Below are 16,852 nucleotides of genomic sequence, written 5' to 3'. Positions count from 1 at the left end.
AAGTAACTTTGGATCTCACCCTCAGTTACTAGGGGAATCCAGACGTGGACCCCTTGCTCACTATTCTTAGAGAGGCACAGCTCCACCCTACTGATGAGGTCCAACCAGACTGAAACACGTGTCTGGGGTTGCTTTTGGTACTCTTGTTCAGAGGAGAATTGCCTAGCATTTCAGTGCTAGACTGCCCCAGGGCAGGACAAAGACTGATATGTTTGGGATATTTCTTCTCTGTGAAAGATAGTGAGCTAAAGACTCCCGGTAAGTCTCACATAATGAGCTAAAAACTCTGGGTAAGTCTCTCGTAACCAGGACTAATGTCTGTCAGAGGGACTCCCAGGACCGCCCTTGTTAATTTGCATATTTAAGTAACTTTGGGTCTCACCCTCAGTTACTAGGGGAATCCAGACGTGGACCCCTTGCTCACTATTGTTAGAGAGGCACAGATCCACCCTACTGATGAGGTCCAACCAGACTGAAACATGTGTCTGGGATTTCTGGGGGTGCTGTTGGTACTCTTGTTCAGAGTAGATTTGCCTAGCATTTCGGTGCTGGACTGCCCCAGGGCAGGACAAAGACTGATATGTTTGAGATATTTCTTCTCTGTGAAAGATAGTGATATAAAGACTCTGGGTAAGTCTCTCATAAAGGGGACTAATGTCTGGCAGAGGGACTCCCAGGACCCCCCTTGTTAATTTGTATATGTAACTAACTTTGGGTCTCACCCTCAGTTACTAGGGGAATCCAGACGTGGACCCCTTGCTCATTATTCTTAGAGAGGCACAGCTCCACCCTACTGATGAGGTCCAACCAGACCGAAACACATGTCTGGGGATGCTGTTGGTACTCTTGTTCAGAGGAGAATTGCCTAGCATTTCAGTGCTGGACTGCCCCAGGGCAGGACAAAGACTCATATGTTTGGGATATTTCTTCTCTGTGAAAGATAGTGAGCTAAAGACTCTGGGTAAGTCTCTCCTAACCAGGACAAATGTCTGGCAGAGGGACTCCCAGGACCCCCTTGTTAATTTGCATATTTAAGTAACTTTGGGTCTCACCCTCAGTTACTAGGGGAATCCAGACATGGACCCCTCGCTCACTATTCTTAGAGAGGCACAGCTCCACCCTACTGGTGAGGTCCAACCAGAACGAAACACGTGTCTGGGGTTGCTGTTGGTACTCTTGTACAGAGGAGAATTGCCTAGCATTTCAGTGCTGGACTGCCCCAGGGCAGGACAAAGACTGATATGTTTGGGATATTTCTTATCTGTGAATGATAGTGAGCTAAAGGCTCTGGGTAAGTCGCTCGTAACCAGGACTAATGTCTGGCAGAGGGACTCCCAGGACCCCCCTTGTTAATTTGCATATTTAAGTAACTTTGGGTCTCACCCTCAGTTACTAGGGGAATCCAGACGTGGACCCCTTGCTCACTACTCATAGAGAGGCACAGCTCCACCCTACTGATGATGTCCAACCAGACCGAAATACGTGTCTGGGGTTGCTGTTGGTACTCTTGTTCAGAGGAGAATTGCCTAGCATTTCTGTGCTGGACTGCCTCAGGGCAGGACAAAGACTGACATGTTTGGGATATTTCTTCTCTGTGAAAGATAGTGAGCAAAAGGCTCTGGGTAAATCGCTTGTAACCAGGACTAATGTCTGGCAGAGGGACTCCCAGGACCTCCCTTGTTAATTTGCATATTTAAGTAACTTTTGGTCTCTCCTTCAGTATCTAGGGGAATCCAGACGTGGACCCCTTGCTCATTATTCTTAGAGAGGCACAGCTCCACCCTACTGATGATGTCCAACCAGACCGAAATACGTGTCTGGGGTTGCTGTTGGTACTCTTGTTCAGAGGAGAATTGCCTAGCATTTCTGTGCTGGACTGCCTCAGGGCAGGACAAAGACTGACATGTTTGGGATATTTCTTCTCTGTGAAAGATAGTGAGCAAAAGGCTCTGGGTAAATCGCTCGTAACCAGGACTAATGTTTGGCAGAGGGACTCCCAGGACCCCCTTGTTAATTTGCAAACCCCTCATGAAATCAACCAAACGAACAACTCACACAATTCCTCGGTTCCAAAACAACAGAGCAGCAAGCAAAACAAATCAGACACAGACATCATAAACTGCTCCAGCCTATATGTACCGGAGCCCAGGAAATTAAGACGACACTCACCGACAAAAGACATTAAAACTGCGACTGAGACAATGTCCGGTCAAAAAAAGGAAAGAGTCAATATCACAGTCCATTACAAAGCATCACAAATAAGAAATACACAGAAGAGTATTTCATCAGTAAGAACCCTACCCTGAAGAAATATGACCAAGCGATTCTAAAGACTCAAACTGTTTCTAGAAAAATGGGAAACATCAAGTAAAAGAGGACATCTGCTGCAACACAGATTGGGAGAACTACAAGTTGCGACAAGACCTCACTGACGCAAGCGAAAAACAAAGCGGGATAATGGACACACAACATACTGCCACAGAATGCAAGGTCAATCAACAAATTAAAATACAGAGTACATGCAGCAAAGAGAATGAGGAGCTGCGCAGAAAGACAATTAATAATATCATGACCTCATAGCGCAACCCACGACGGCAAGAAAGAAAAAAGCCATCCAAGCCAAACAATTTTGACAAAACAATTACCACAAAGCGCAAATAGAAAATACCAACTACGAAAAACAACGCATAGCAAGACTATCACTTGATATAACGGATCTACGTGATCCAACCGCGGCTGATTTTGCCGCGGTCGGAACGTTCGCATGAGAAAGGTGCGAACTACCAAAGGTTTGCACCTTTCTCATGCGAACACATGTACATACTACGGGGGCTGCAGGGGTTTCCCCCGCAACCTCCGCTCATTATACTGTGAAGTATAGTGAGCGCAGTGTTGCGGGTGGGACACCCGCAGCCCCCGTTTTTTAATTATTTTTTATTTCTGCGGGTGTGGTGTGGGAGTGTCCCCCGCATTACCCTGCTCACTATACCACACAGTATAGTGAGCGGGGTGTTGCGGGGGACACGCCCACAGCCATCGCAGTCTTTTTTGTTTTCTTTTTAACTTACCTGTAATGCTACCACCAAAGGTTCAAACGCTTGGCGTTCGAACCTTTGGTGGAAGCAACAAACTTAGCCCTTATCACATTTGTCAAGCTATACGAAGCCATACACAAAGCCGTAAAAGATCAAGCAACCCAACGGCTATGCTACATTCAAAACAAACGCACATGGAAGCTTTAGCTAACAAGATCCAAAGCAGACTAGTCGCCAAAGCTGAAACAAGCAGCATGTGGCAAAATCGCATGTTCGATATAGCTAGACAGGATCGCAGGGATAAGCAGCAGATGACCACACCCTTAATCAAGATACTTGAGAACAAACAAACAAAAGCAAATTTAGGACAACAAGGAAAGCTGGACAACAAACCGGAAAACAATCATTGCGATGCTCATAACCTACAACACAGCCGACAAGCAGATGATCTGCTCACCTCATTGGTACCAGCAAATAAACATCCTATATGCAATAATGCGGACCCACCAACCACCTGCCAAAGAAAAACACCTCAAGAAGGACTGACTACAGATGAAGCAGCCACTGAGACATTCCCAATATTTAACCAAAATAAGAACCTCACAAAAGATAAAACAAAACAAGGCTGCACATCACGTGAGAAAACCTAATCAAATGGAAAAGTAGCAAAAAGGGGATCACATGCTTTCCTACAAAACCTGACACTTCCCATCACGAAAAAAAAGGATGAGACAAAAAATGAAAAAAAACATGTGGATGAAAAAACCAAAGGAAAAAAAATGACTGATGAGGAAGTAGTAGAACTGCTTATCGATCTATCCACTTATGTGCATCCTCAACAAAACCCTCCAGTTCAAAATGAGGAAAATAACATCTTAGAAAGAACGATAAACCAACAAGATGACACATCTTGTGACACCATATCACTCATCATTGTTGACGAATATGCAGAAGGGAACACGGAATGCAGCAAGGATATTATACTATAAGGCGAACAAATCTCAGACACAGAAGGAGAATGGTCATCATCGGAGCCATCGAATGCCAATGATGAAAATACAACAGATTCCGAGCAATCAGAAATTCGATAATACAAAGAAAATCGACATCGAGAAAACAACAAGGAAAAAAAGATTGCGAATGGAACACGAAACCAATCTCCACAATGTGAAAACACAGGAAACAAAGAGGTTGCGTTAAAACGACCTATATTCCATGACCTGAGAGCCCCAAAAAACACAATTGAGATAAAACGAATAACACCACAACGAGATGGGCTAATCTGAAACAGGACAAACCTCCTGAGATTACTACATGTTATTCCAGAGTTAAAAACGATCCAAACACAAGATATAAACCTGGTGGAATTCCAAGACGAAGATTCAACAGAAGCAATATTTGTCCGAATGAACTCAAAACTAGAAAACCCAAACAATAATGAAGCAAAAGAAAGAAATGGAAATACTAGGATTTAAATGCAAAATGTCCACAACAGATCAGAACTCTTTGACTGACAGAAATAGAAAAGAAACACCCGAAAAAAACTATGGAAACATTCAATAGCAGGAAGGTCCGCTATGACAACCTAAAACGAGAAGATACATGGAGAACGACTTTGGAAGAAAAGCGATTGGACAACACATTAAGAAATTCAATCAATATACAAAGAATATACTCTCCGGTTGCCAAAACAAAGCAAGACACTGAAAGGCAATACAAAAAGACTTTGACAACCTACCTATCACGCCCACAAACACAACAGCAACAAAACATATGCTCTTGGAATACGCGTGGAAAGACTCATCTCTTCAGATGTAGAAATAACGACCTACTTAAATATGACATCAGCTGCCTCCAAGAGACATGGATATCCTTACTGCCTCTTTGTGATGGATACATGACCCATATGACCGTAGTCATAAACAACAAAACAGGCCATCCAAGTTCCGGATTACAAACACTCTGGAAAGTATAAGCTCACCTGGACCAAATCAAGGCTACTTCAATTAACAACTGGTCCCAAATAACCATCCTAGAGCAAAGCCATATGGTTACCACAAACAAACTTGATAAAAGGGACAGCCACCTGATCGCACTACTCAACATCTACTGGAGCCCGTCGATTCTGGATAATGACAAATTCCTTGACGAAATACTAACCTCCTTAGATATTGCTTATGCAAAATACGAACAACTATATGTCTTCATATGTGCAGACTTGAATCTTCATCTCTTCCGAAATAACGGACACAAAATCCCAGTTTCCGAAAGAAGCAAAAAGCAAAATGATGGACATCGGCGTCAAGTCTACTTAGGGATGAAAGGGTATCGACCCCCTCACCTGAACCACAGAAGCCGAATAGATCGACCCTCCCACCGTGGTTAGCACGGGCATCTGAATGTAAATACACAGATAACCACATGGCAGCGAATGGGGGGAAGACGGAGTTAGGGTGGGGTGGAATGACAAAGGAAAGGTAGGGAAGAGAAAACATGCATATCTAACACAAACTTAATATCGAAACTTCATAATCATACTCTCCATACTCGGTGCTGCCTGGCCTATCCTACTCCTGTACCTACCTATATAAGCACCTAGTGATCTTGATGATATTTTACCATACCAAATGACCATGTCCATGTATGGGAGAACAGATAGCAAACATGAAGCAACAAAAAACTGTATGGCACAAACAAGGGACTCTTCCCTACATAAATCAACATGACACATGGCCCATTGGGCTGACATTTAACGTAAGCACAACATAAATCATGACTTTTTCTGTGGATAGGTGCATGGAAGACTCTGCCCCTTCCATATCTAGTACTCTGCCCCCTAGTAAAGATTCCGCTCTTCACTGTGAGTATTGCCTCATACTCCGGGTATTAGACCATGATATCAACAACCTTGTGTTGCTGGGCAATGACGGTAGTTCATTAAATACACTTAGAACTTCATACACCATGCTCTATGCATTAACGTAAATATTTAGATGCACTTATCTTAGGGTCCGGGTGACTTGAAAGCTCACCCGGACATTAGGACATGCCGCTTTGGAACGCCGTGGCCACTTGTAGCCCACCGCCACGCATAGCCTGGAGGAACCGCTCACTGCAGCAGCTCAGAGGGAAGACACACCCCAAAGTGTCCGCTTGCATACAAAGGATTCACTGCTGCAGCCCAGGGAGAACTGCAGAGTTAAACACGTGTCTCCCAAAGTCACCGCCGCAGCCCAGAAAGAGCTGCAGAGTCGGGCAGTCAACTCCTCTCTCTCACCGTGGTGAATGCATGCTAAACCAGACCGCCTTCAGTTCCTACGGAGCCCCATTCACGCCGTCGTGGCCGCCCGTGCTGCACAATCATCAATTATCAGCACCTGTGCACGGTGGGTCAACGGCTAAATACCATCCGGATGGCCCCAGCTGACACCCGGCGCAAATTCCATGGACTACCATCTGCCCCTAAGCATGCTGGGAATAGTAGTTTTTACCCTTATTTTCCAATATACTGTCTCCTGGGCTTGCCCCAAACCCTATTCCTGACAATCGGCGATGGAGAGATGAAATCTCACTTTAATCAATGATAAACCAGCAAGACCTACATGGCACAGAGACAAACTGACAGGATACCTAGATTATATATACATCTCGACCAACCTTAACAAAAATTTGAAATCAAAAAGAACGTAGACAGTGACCATGCCAAACTCACTGTTATCTGGGATGCTCCACAGTACCGTTTGGAAAAAATGAAAGACCCACAGATAGAAGTCACTACTAGATTAAACACACTGCGAATACAAGATGAAAAAATCCAAACACTGGAAGCGACCTTCAGAACTTCCCACATAAAAGAAAAAGAAAAAATCAACTATGAATAGTTGCTTGCTCCATTTATACAAAAAACAATTGAATGACCAGAAAACAGAAACACCCATGATCACGCATACTATGAGGAAATAGCAACTTCTAAGAAAGAATCAAGAAAACAAGTAAGGAAAGCAAAGAAAATGAAACACATCAACTATATTGATACTATAAAAAAAACAGAAATACAGAAATCTTCTCAAAACAATGAGTGCAATGATCACACAAAATGACGCGGAAGTGATGCTACATGCAATGAACAAGAGAAACTCCAGAGACTTGTGGACACTTCTAAATCCAAACCATGCATCACAAAACCGATTGGTTACAGACGTGGCGGAAAAGGACTGGATCCAACACTTCACCATATTATAGAAACACACCAGCCCTACAGGAAACGATAAAGAAAAATGCAATTCAGAAAAGAAACCTTGGTACAACCAATGGGATTACAAGGAAGTTCTCACCCATATCAAAAAATAGAATATCTCTAGAGCTCCGGGACCAGACGGGTTAAGCAGAAAAATGATCAAAAAACAACTGGAAGCTTGGGCAAAACTGTGCCTACAAATATTCAGCCTAATGTAAAAAAGACAGTATATTCCCAACACCTGGAAAACAGCTATCATAGTTCCAGTATTTAAAAAAGGCGATTGAAAACTCCCAGCAAACTACCGTCCGCTAGCAATGCTGGATCCCCTAGGCAAAATATTTGCTGCAATCCTCGTCAAAAGACTCAATGAGTGGACCAAAACCCACAACAAGCAAGACCCTAGACAGGCTGGTTTTTCAAACAATGTGGGCACAAACATGAACTTGTTCATACTGAATGTACTAAAACAAGAAACATTTAGAAATAAGACAAATGTACATGCCATCTTTGTCGACCTACAAACGGCTTTCGATAGCATCAATAGAAGCACATTGTGGGGGAAACTGGAACAAGAAAAATGCCCAATGAACTGCTAACCCCAATCAAAGCTCTATACAGTGATACAACAATACAGATTTGTTTGACAAAAGATGGTGCATTATCAACACTTATAAAAACTCAAGACGGACTAAAACAAGGATGCCCTTTGGCCGCCATCCTTTTCATATTCTACTTGCTTTACATATCTAAAAATATATCAACTACTGCAAACAACCCACCGAAACTGAATAAAGGACACGTCCCGTATTTACTATACGCAGACGATATAGTCCTAATATAAACATAGGTAGGACTGCAAAACAGCTTGAATGCTCTCAACAATTATGTCAAGGAAAACGACATGAGGATCAACTCCAACAAATCGAAATTCATGTCATTGGGATACTGCACCACCAAGCAACGATCACCCCTCATGATATACCCAGACGGAAAATAACTGGACGTAGTTAAACAAATGAAATACCTAGGTATTGAGCTAAACCAATCGCGAGTGGAGCAGAGCTGGTCTCTACACTTAAAAAAACTGCATTGACCTTGGCAAGACTAGCATTGGCAATACAAAGTAAGTATGGAAAATACTCACTAAAACCAGTGACAGTCTTTTACAGACAAAACGTGACTGCAACTTTACTATATGGAAGTGAGAGCCTAATCAATATCTCAAATAATATCTGGCCACTGATAGAGGGCATATTTTGGTGTACGGTTCTCTGGCTGCCTCATTCCCAATACAAAGGATAGGACACGAGCTAGCTCTCCAGTCCCTCCAATCTATACACAATTGGAAGCAGCTAAATGTATACCGTAAGATCATGAATAATGATGACACACCTGCAATGAGGATCTTGAAACAGACAAAGGAAACCCTGACATAGCCAACTCTGATAGTGGGGAAAGAAACTTGCAAAGCTCTACCCGAGAAATATGACATAGCAACGGAGACTCTGATCAACAGACCAATTGAAGGCAAAAAAAAAGATAAAGTAGATTGACTGGATTGAAACCATTGAAGGGAAAAACAGATACAGAAATAACATAAACTCTATACTTGACATAAGAGCAGTAAACAAACTACCACCGTATTTGGTGAAATTTCCCTCCAAACCAATATGTGATACCTACCTGCGATTACGTCTCAACACTCTGTACACCAGAGAATACCTTACAACTATAAAGCAAATATCAAAAGATGAAAACATATGCAGAGCAAAAAAATCAAGAGGAGACAATCTACCATATCATCCTGGAGTGCCCGAGCCTCACAGAAAAGGAATGATTCGCCAGCACAATGAAATCCCCGAAAACAGGCGATGGAGACGAATAAATGTGGCACCAAATAACATCTGGAAAAAACATCAAGCTAATTATCACAACAGTTCAATTTTGGAATTGCATCATGGACATAGAAACAGTATAAAGTACACAAACGAAGCAATGTAATTCCAAAAACACAATGTAAAAGTTTGGCAGCAAACTAACAGATTTAATTTAAAAAAAAGAAGGAAAAAAAAGAAGTCTTAAGGTGTGGGGGCAAGTAGAAGCAAGCCGACTAATTAAGCAAGTTAGCTTTGCATATAGGGCACCTGTTATATTATGTTATTGGGATTCGAACTCTGCTCATTGCCATTTTCATGGTCGCCTCTGGATCAGAAATGAAAAAAGGGGTTGGGGTGTGAAAACAAAATCAAAATATCGAGGCTGAGTACTCCAAAAGGAAATACACCGAACACGGGTTTCAAAGGAACATACAAAGTACTTTATTTTATACTGAATCCAGTCAATAAAAATAGAACAAAAATCAGATAGCTATCGGCCCTCAGTACAACACAATGAACTCCAGCGGGGTTCAATGTGTTCAGTGAGAGACGCTGTACATTAGAATGCATTGGCTTTTTATACTTTTTGTGAGCACGATGTCCAGCCCCACTTCGGGTTAATATTCTACTAATACATCACTGATCTAGGGTTCATGCCAAGTCTCGCACATCCGCATATAACTTGTTTGCTTTTTAATACATATATCAACAAGCCTATACGGCAACTGTGTATTCTGGGATTTTCCATGTAGGTCTTCTTAAACATGAATACAATGTAGTTAAACAAGTGTTCTACGTTCAGTATTTGAATATATTTCATTGTATACTCGTGGATTAGTTTCATTGCACGAGTAATCCCTTACACACAGGTCAACGAAGGACAAGGTCTCAGTTCACGACCTCAACAAGTGGCCTGCAGGTGAGTTACATATTAGCTATGTACAGAGGTCAAGACGGCCATGTTGTATTTTGGAATGACATCGTCCACCATTTTAACTCACAGGGTGACTTTACAAAGCGAACCTCAAATCGCTGATTGACCTAAAATGGCGACTTACATTGATTCTAAGGTCAGGACCTTGCAACACGGATTCCTTCACAAGCGACTTGTGAGCAGCTTGGCGTAGGCCAATACACATATATTTGTTGCGATAGGAGGCACGATATAATTTCGCTTTTGAGAGGGGCGGCTTAGGGGAGTAGAGTGAAAAGACACAGTGTTGTGCTAACTGTTGGTGCATATAGAAGCAGGATTAACTGGTGTCTCTGTGGATGTGCTCTCTAGGTGGGTTGTGATGTGCTCTCTGGGTGGATTGCGATGTGTTCTCTATGTGGATTGCAATGTGCTCTCTAGGTGGATTGTGATGTGCTTTGTAGGTGGATTGTGATGTGCTCTGTAGGTGGATTGTGACGTGCTCTGTAGGTAGATTGCGATGTGCTCTCTAGGTGGATGGATTGTGGTGTGTTCTCTAGGTGGATTGTGAATTGGTCTCTATATGGATTGTGGTGTGTTTTCTAAGTGGATTGTGATGTGCTCTCTAGGTGGATTGTGATGTGTTCTCCAGGTGGATTGTGATGTGTTCTCTAAGTGGATTGTAAATTGGTCTCTATGCGGATTGTGGTGTGTTCTATAGGTGGATTGTGATGTGCTCTCTTGGTGGATTGTGATGTGTTCTCTGGGTGGATTGTGATTTGTTCTCTGGGTAGATTGTGATGTGTTCTCTAGGTGGATTGTGATGTGCGTTGTAGGTGGATTGTGATGTGCTCTGTAGGTGGATTGTGATGTGCTCTCCAGGTGGATTGTGATGTGCTCTGTAGGTGGATTGCGATGTGCTCTCTAGGTGGATGGATTGTGGTGTGTTCTCTAGGTGGATTGTGAATTGGTCTCTATGTGGATTGTGGTGTGTTTTCTAAGTGGATTGCGATGTGCTCTTCAGGTGGATGGATTGTAATGTGTTCTCTTGGTGAATTGTGATGTGTTCTCTAAGTGGATTGTGAATTGGTCTCTATGCGGATTGTGGTGTGTTCTCTGTGTGGATTGTGATGTGCTCTCTTGGTGAATTGTGATGTGCTCTCTTGGTGGATTGTGATGTGTTCTCTGGGTGGATTGTGATTTGTTCTCTGGGTGGGTTGTGATGTGTTCTCTGGGTGGATTGTGATTTGTTCTCTGGGTGGATTGTGATGTGTTCTCTAGATGGATTGTGATTTGGTCTCTGGGTGGATTGTGATGTGCTCTCCAGGTGGATTGTGATGTGCTCTGTAGGTGGATTGCGATGTGCTCTCTAAGTGGATGGATTGTGGTGTGTTCTCTAGGTGGATTGTGAATTGGTCTCTATGTGGATTGTGGTGTGTTTTCTAAGTGGATTGTGATGTGCTCTCCAGGTGGATGGATTGTAATGTGTTCTCTTGGTGAATTGTGATGTGTTCTCTAAGTGGATTGTGAATTGGTCACTATGCGGATTGTGGTGTGTTCTCTGGGTGGATTGTGATGTGCTCTCTTGGTGGATTGTGATGTGCTCTCTGGGTGGATTGTGATGTGCTCTCTTGGTGGATTGTGATGTGTTCTCTGGGTGGATTGTGATTTGTTCTCTGGGTGGATTGTGATGTGTTCTCTAGGTGGATTGTGATTTGTTCTCTGGGTGGATTGTGATATGTTCTCTGGGTGGATTGTGGTGTGTTCTCTGGGTGGATTGTGATGTGCTCTCTTGGCGGATTGTGATGTGCTCTCTTGGTGGATTGTTATGTGTTCTCTGGGTGGATTGTGATTTGTTCACTGGGTGGATTGTGATGTCTTCTCTGGGTGGATTGTGATTTGTTCTCTGGGTGGATTGTGATGTGTTCTCTGGGTGGATTGTGATTTGTTCTCTGGGTGGATTGTGATTTGTTCTCTGGGTGGATTGTGATGTGTTCTCTAGGTGGATTGTGATGTGTTCTCTAGGTGGATTGTGGTGTGCTCTCCAGGTGGATTATGATGTGCTCTCTAGGTGGATTGTGTTCTCCAGGTGGATTGTGATGCATTCTCTAGGTGGATTTTGATGTGTTCTCTAGGTGGATTGTGTTCTCCAGGTGGATTGTGATGCGTTCTCTGGGTGGATTGTGATTTGTTCTCTGGGTGGATTGTGATGTGTTCTCTGGGTGGATTGTGATTTGTTCTCTGGGTGGATTGTGATGTGTTCTCTAGGTGGATTGTGGTGTGCTCTCCAGGTGGATTGTGATGTGTTCTATAGGTGGATTGTGTTCTCGAGGTGGAGTGTGATGTGTTCTCTAAGTGGATTATGAAGTGCTCTCTAGGTGGATTGTGCTCTCCAGGTGGATTGTGATGCGTTCTCTGGGTGGACTGTGATGTGTTCTCTGGGTGGATTGTGATGTGCGTTGTAGGTGGATTGTGATGTGCTCTCCAGGTGGATTGTGATGTGTTCTCTAGGTGGATTGTGATGTGCATTGTAGGTGGATTGTGATGTGCTCTCCAGGTGGATTGTGATGTGTTCTCCAGGTGGATTGTGATGCGTTCTCTAGGTGGATTTTGATGTGTTCTCTAGGTGGATTGTGTTCTCCAGGTGGATTGTGATGCGTTCTCTGGGTGGACTGTGATGTGCTCTCCAGGTTGATTGTGATGTGTTCTCTGGGTGGATTGTGATGTGTTCTCTGGGTGGATTGTGATTTGTTCTCTGGGTGGATTGTGATGTGTTCTCTGGGTGGATTGTGATTTGTTCTCTGGGTGGATTGTGATTTGTTCTCTAGGTGGATTGTGGTGTGCTCTCCAGGTGGATTGTGATGTGTTCTCTAGGTGGATTGTGTTCTCGAGGTGGAGTGTGATGTGTTCTCTAAGTGGATTGTGATGTGCTCTCCAGGTGGACTGTGATGTGTTCTCTAGGTGGATTTTGATGTGTTCTCTAGGTGGATTGTGTTCTCCACGTGGATTGTGATGCGTTCTCTGGGTGGATTGTGATGTGCTCTCCAGGTGGATTGTGATGTGCTCTCCAGGTGGATTGTGAAGCGTTCTCTGGGTGGACTGTGATGTGCTCTCTGGGTGGATTGTGATGTGCTCTCTAGGTGGATTGTGTTCTCCAGGTGGATTGTGATGCATTCTCTGGGTAGATTGTGATATGCTCTCCAGGTGGATTGTGTTCTCGAGGTGGATTGTGATGTGTTCTCTGGGTGGATTGTGATGTGCTCTCCAGGTGGATTGTGTTCTCCAGGTGGATTGTGATGCGTCCTCTGGGTAGATTGTGATATGCTCTTCAGGTGGATTGTGTTCTCCAGGTGGATTGTGATGCGTTCTCTGGTTGGATTGTGTTCTCCAGGTGGATTGTGATGCATTCTCTGGGTGTATTGTGATATGCTCTCCAGGTGGATTGTGTTCTCCAGGTGGATTGTGATGCGTTCTCTGGGTGGATTGTGATGTGCTCTCTAGGTGGATTGTGATGTGCTCTCCAGGTGGCTGATGTTATTATTATTTTTTTTTAACTTATAAAGCACACGGTCGCCCAAAGGCATCATGGCGCTAAGAAGGAAAACTGCTCGGTCGCGAGAGACCAATGGAGGAGCCGGAAGTTAAAATAGGTTAGTTTTCAAAGCTCTTCTAAATGCAAGATGGCCCGCGGTGGCTTTAAGTAGCGGGGGGAGATTGTTCCAAAGTTTGGGCGTGGCAAAAGAAAACGCTCTGCCGCCAAGCCTTTCCCGGTTAGCTCTGGGAACAATAAGACGGTTAGAGGTAGCAGAATGGAGATCCCGATCCGGAACATATCAAACAAATTTAGACTGTAAGAATTTGGCTCCCTGACCGCGAATTGCCCGGTGAACGATGCACAGAGACTTAAAATGAATTCGCTGCTTCACCGGAAGCCAAAGAAGTTGGCGTAACACTGGCGGGATGTGATGTGCTCTCTAGGTGGATTGTGATGGGTTCTCTAGGTGGTTTGTGATGTGTTCTCTGGGTGGATTGTGATGTGCTCTCCAGGTGGATTGTGATGTTTTCTCTAGGTGGATTGTGTTCTTGAGGTGGATTGTGATGTGTTCTCTAGGTGGATTGTGATGTGCTCTCCAGGTGGATTGTGTTCTCCAGGTGGATTGTGATGTGCTCTTTAGGGGGATTGTGATGTGTTATCTAGGTGGATTGTGATGCGTTCTCTGGGTGGATTGTGATGTGCTCTCCAGGTGGATGTGATGTCCTCTCTAGGTGGATTGTGGTGTGCTCTCTAGGTGGCATGTGATGTCCTCTCTGGGTGGATTGTGGTGTGCTCTCCAGGTGGATTGTGTTCTCCAGGTGGATTGTGATGCGTTCTCTGGGTGGATTGTGATGTGCTCTCCAGGTGGATGTGATGTCCTCTCTAGGTGGATTGTGGTGTGCTCACTAGGTGGCATGTGATGTGTTCTCGAGATGGATTTTGATTTGTGGTTGGTGTACAGTTGCGATTGCTTTGGTTTCGGCTGGGAGTTTTGTTTGGCCATTTTGGTTGGCATGTTTAGTGGGCGTGTGCTGAGTGAGGGTGGATGAAATGTCAGGTTGTTAGTAGCTTATGTTCTTTGCATGTTCTTTGCTATTTGTTTTTGTTTGTTTGTTTTATTTATTTGTATGGCGCTCCAAACCCAGAGGTAGAAGGGCGCTTAAGAATTTGGTTACAGCGTTGAAAAGTATCTTTTTGTTGCATACTTCGTACAAGTTTATAATATATACATATATATACAGTAATCAATAAACAGAGCATATGCAGTACGTACAATATACAATTTTCAATATAAATACAGTGTCTAAGCCAGTTACCGCACGGGTCTGGTGTTAATGGCGTTATTCTTTGTTTAGAAGCCAGCTGATGACCTGCTTCCTAAAGATCTGGAAGGATTCGACAGTTTTGATGTTAAGCGGTAGGGAGTTTCAGAGTTGGGGGGCAAGCACTGTGAAGCTTACCCCTCCAGCTCTTTTTAGGTGGAACCTGGGCACTGATAAGCAAAGAGTGTTGGAGGATCTGGTGGATCTGGTGGCAGGTTTCAGGGTGAATTTATTAGCTAAATATGGTGGTGCTAGGTGATTGAGGGATTTGTACATGAGGCATATGGCTTTTAGATCAATTTTTTGGCGTATGGATAGCCATTTGCAGGCTTTCCTAGTAGCAGAGATATGCTCTTGTCTGGGAATGTTGAGGGCTGCGCGCAAGGCGTTATTTTGTATTACCTGCAGCTTGTTGAGTACGGATTGATTAGCACCTAGGTACATGCTGTTATAGTAATCCAGTAACTACTGAAGTATGTTTTGCAGTACTTGGATCTTTCTCATTGGTCTCGGTGATGGAGAATGGTTTATGAGAGGCTTTCATGTTCATACGTTTGTTCTGGTTTCGGATTGTGTATCACTTGTTTAGTTTAGTTTTAATGGTTGTGCTTGCGTGTCGTATTGGTCCAGAGGTGTTCCATTTGAGTGCTCCTGCAGGTTTATTCCTAGTTGTTCATTTGTTCCTTGCGTTCTTCCTGGCGTGATTTTCTTGTTCGGTGGGTGTCAGGCTTCGCGGTGGCAGTTATGCTACAAGGATTATGCCTGTGTGGATTGCTGTCCTAAGGCGATTAGAGTTCATTTGTGTTATTTAAGGTCATTTTTTGTTTCTCACTTGGTGTGAAGTGTTCTTTTTTCCTAATGTCTATGTGGTAGGCTAATCCTAACTTTTTTGAGTGGTTGCCATTTATGACTCCCTGCAGAATTGTTCTGTAGTTCCATGTTTAAGTACCGGGTCATCTGGTGGTGATGATGTAGGAAGGACTGTGCTTGTATAGCATGCTAGTCCAACGCGATTGGTTGCTGCCATATAGAATGTAGGGCGGGTGAGTCTATTGGCGCATTGAATATTTTATCCTGGAATATAGCTGGGCCAAAGTGAGTCTCCATGGACCCGGCCTGGTGTGATTTCATTAGAGAACACCAGGCCATCCTTTTCCAATAAACATGGGCAATGGGCCCTATATTCCTCCAGGGTTACGCAGCCTTCACGATCCCTGCCACCAAAGGGCCAAAAGGCAGACCGCTGGGTGGTCTTCAGGTTTGGGTTGATATGAACTTGGGATGGGAGGTGGACCCTATAGATACAGGTACCCCATGTCTACATTACTGGTTGTGTCCACCGAATTAGGGAAGCGGTTCTTGCTTTTTCATCTTTATAATAGACCTAGTGGGGGTTCAGGCCTGGAGACTCTACTGAAGTTGCAAGTATTGAGTAAATCCAATCTTCCTTCAATGTTAGGAAGCCAGTATGGCCTGGTGGCAGGTGATAGGACCCTGCAGCTGGAACTGCTGGTCGCTACTGAAGATCTTTGGGAGGACCAGGACTCTGTCTGGTCTTGCTCCCTTGTTGCAATCTTTGATGTCCTGGGTGTTAGTCTGAGCAGTGCAAAGGGGTGGCGCGAGTTATGGTGGCTTAACTTACCATAACTGGTGAATTTCTGGGGTTTTTTACATGTCACTTTAACAATGTCTTTTCACTGAATTTCATAGGTTTTTACCAGTGGACCCTTAATTTGCTAGACGTTACTAATATTATACTCACCCCCAATGTAGCAGCTCTGCAGTCCACGGACACTACGAAAGTCCTCGGGCAGTAGGTAGCATTACAACTTTTCAAAGCCTATTTTCAACTCTATATAGTCCGCGGACAGTCACGCCGTCTGCGGACGGTTCCTCTGAAGGGACCCACCCATTAATTTGAGTCAGTCTC

This window comes from Ambystoma mexicanum, chromosome 5p (assembly GCF_040938575.1).
Source record: "Ambystoma mexicanum isolate Mex_15411 chromosome 5p, UKY_AmexF1_1, whole genome shotgun sequence".
NCBI classification, from domain to species: Eukaryota; Metazoa; Chordata; class Amphibia; order Caudata; family Ambystomatidae; genus Ambystoma; species Ambystoma mexicanum.
The sequence above is the reverse complement of the archived record's forward strand: the minus strand, read 5'-3'. Positions refer to the sequence as shown.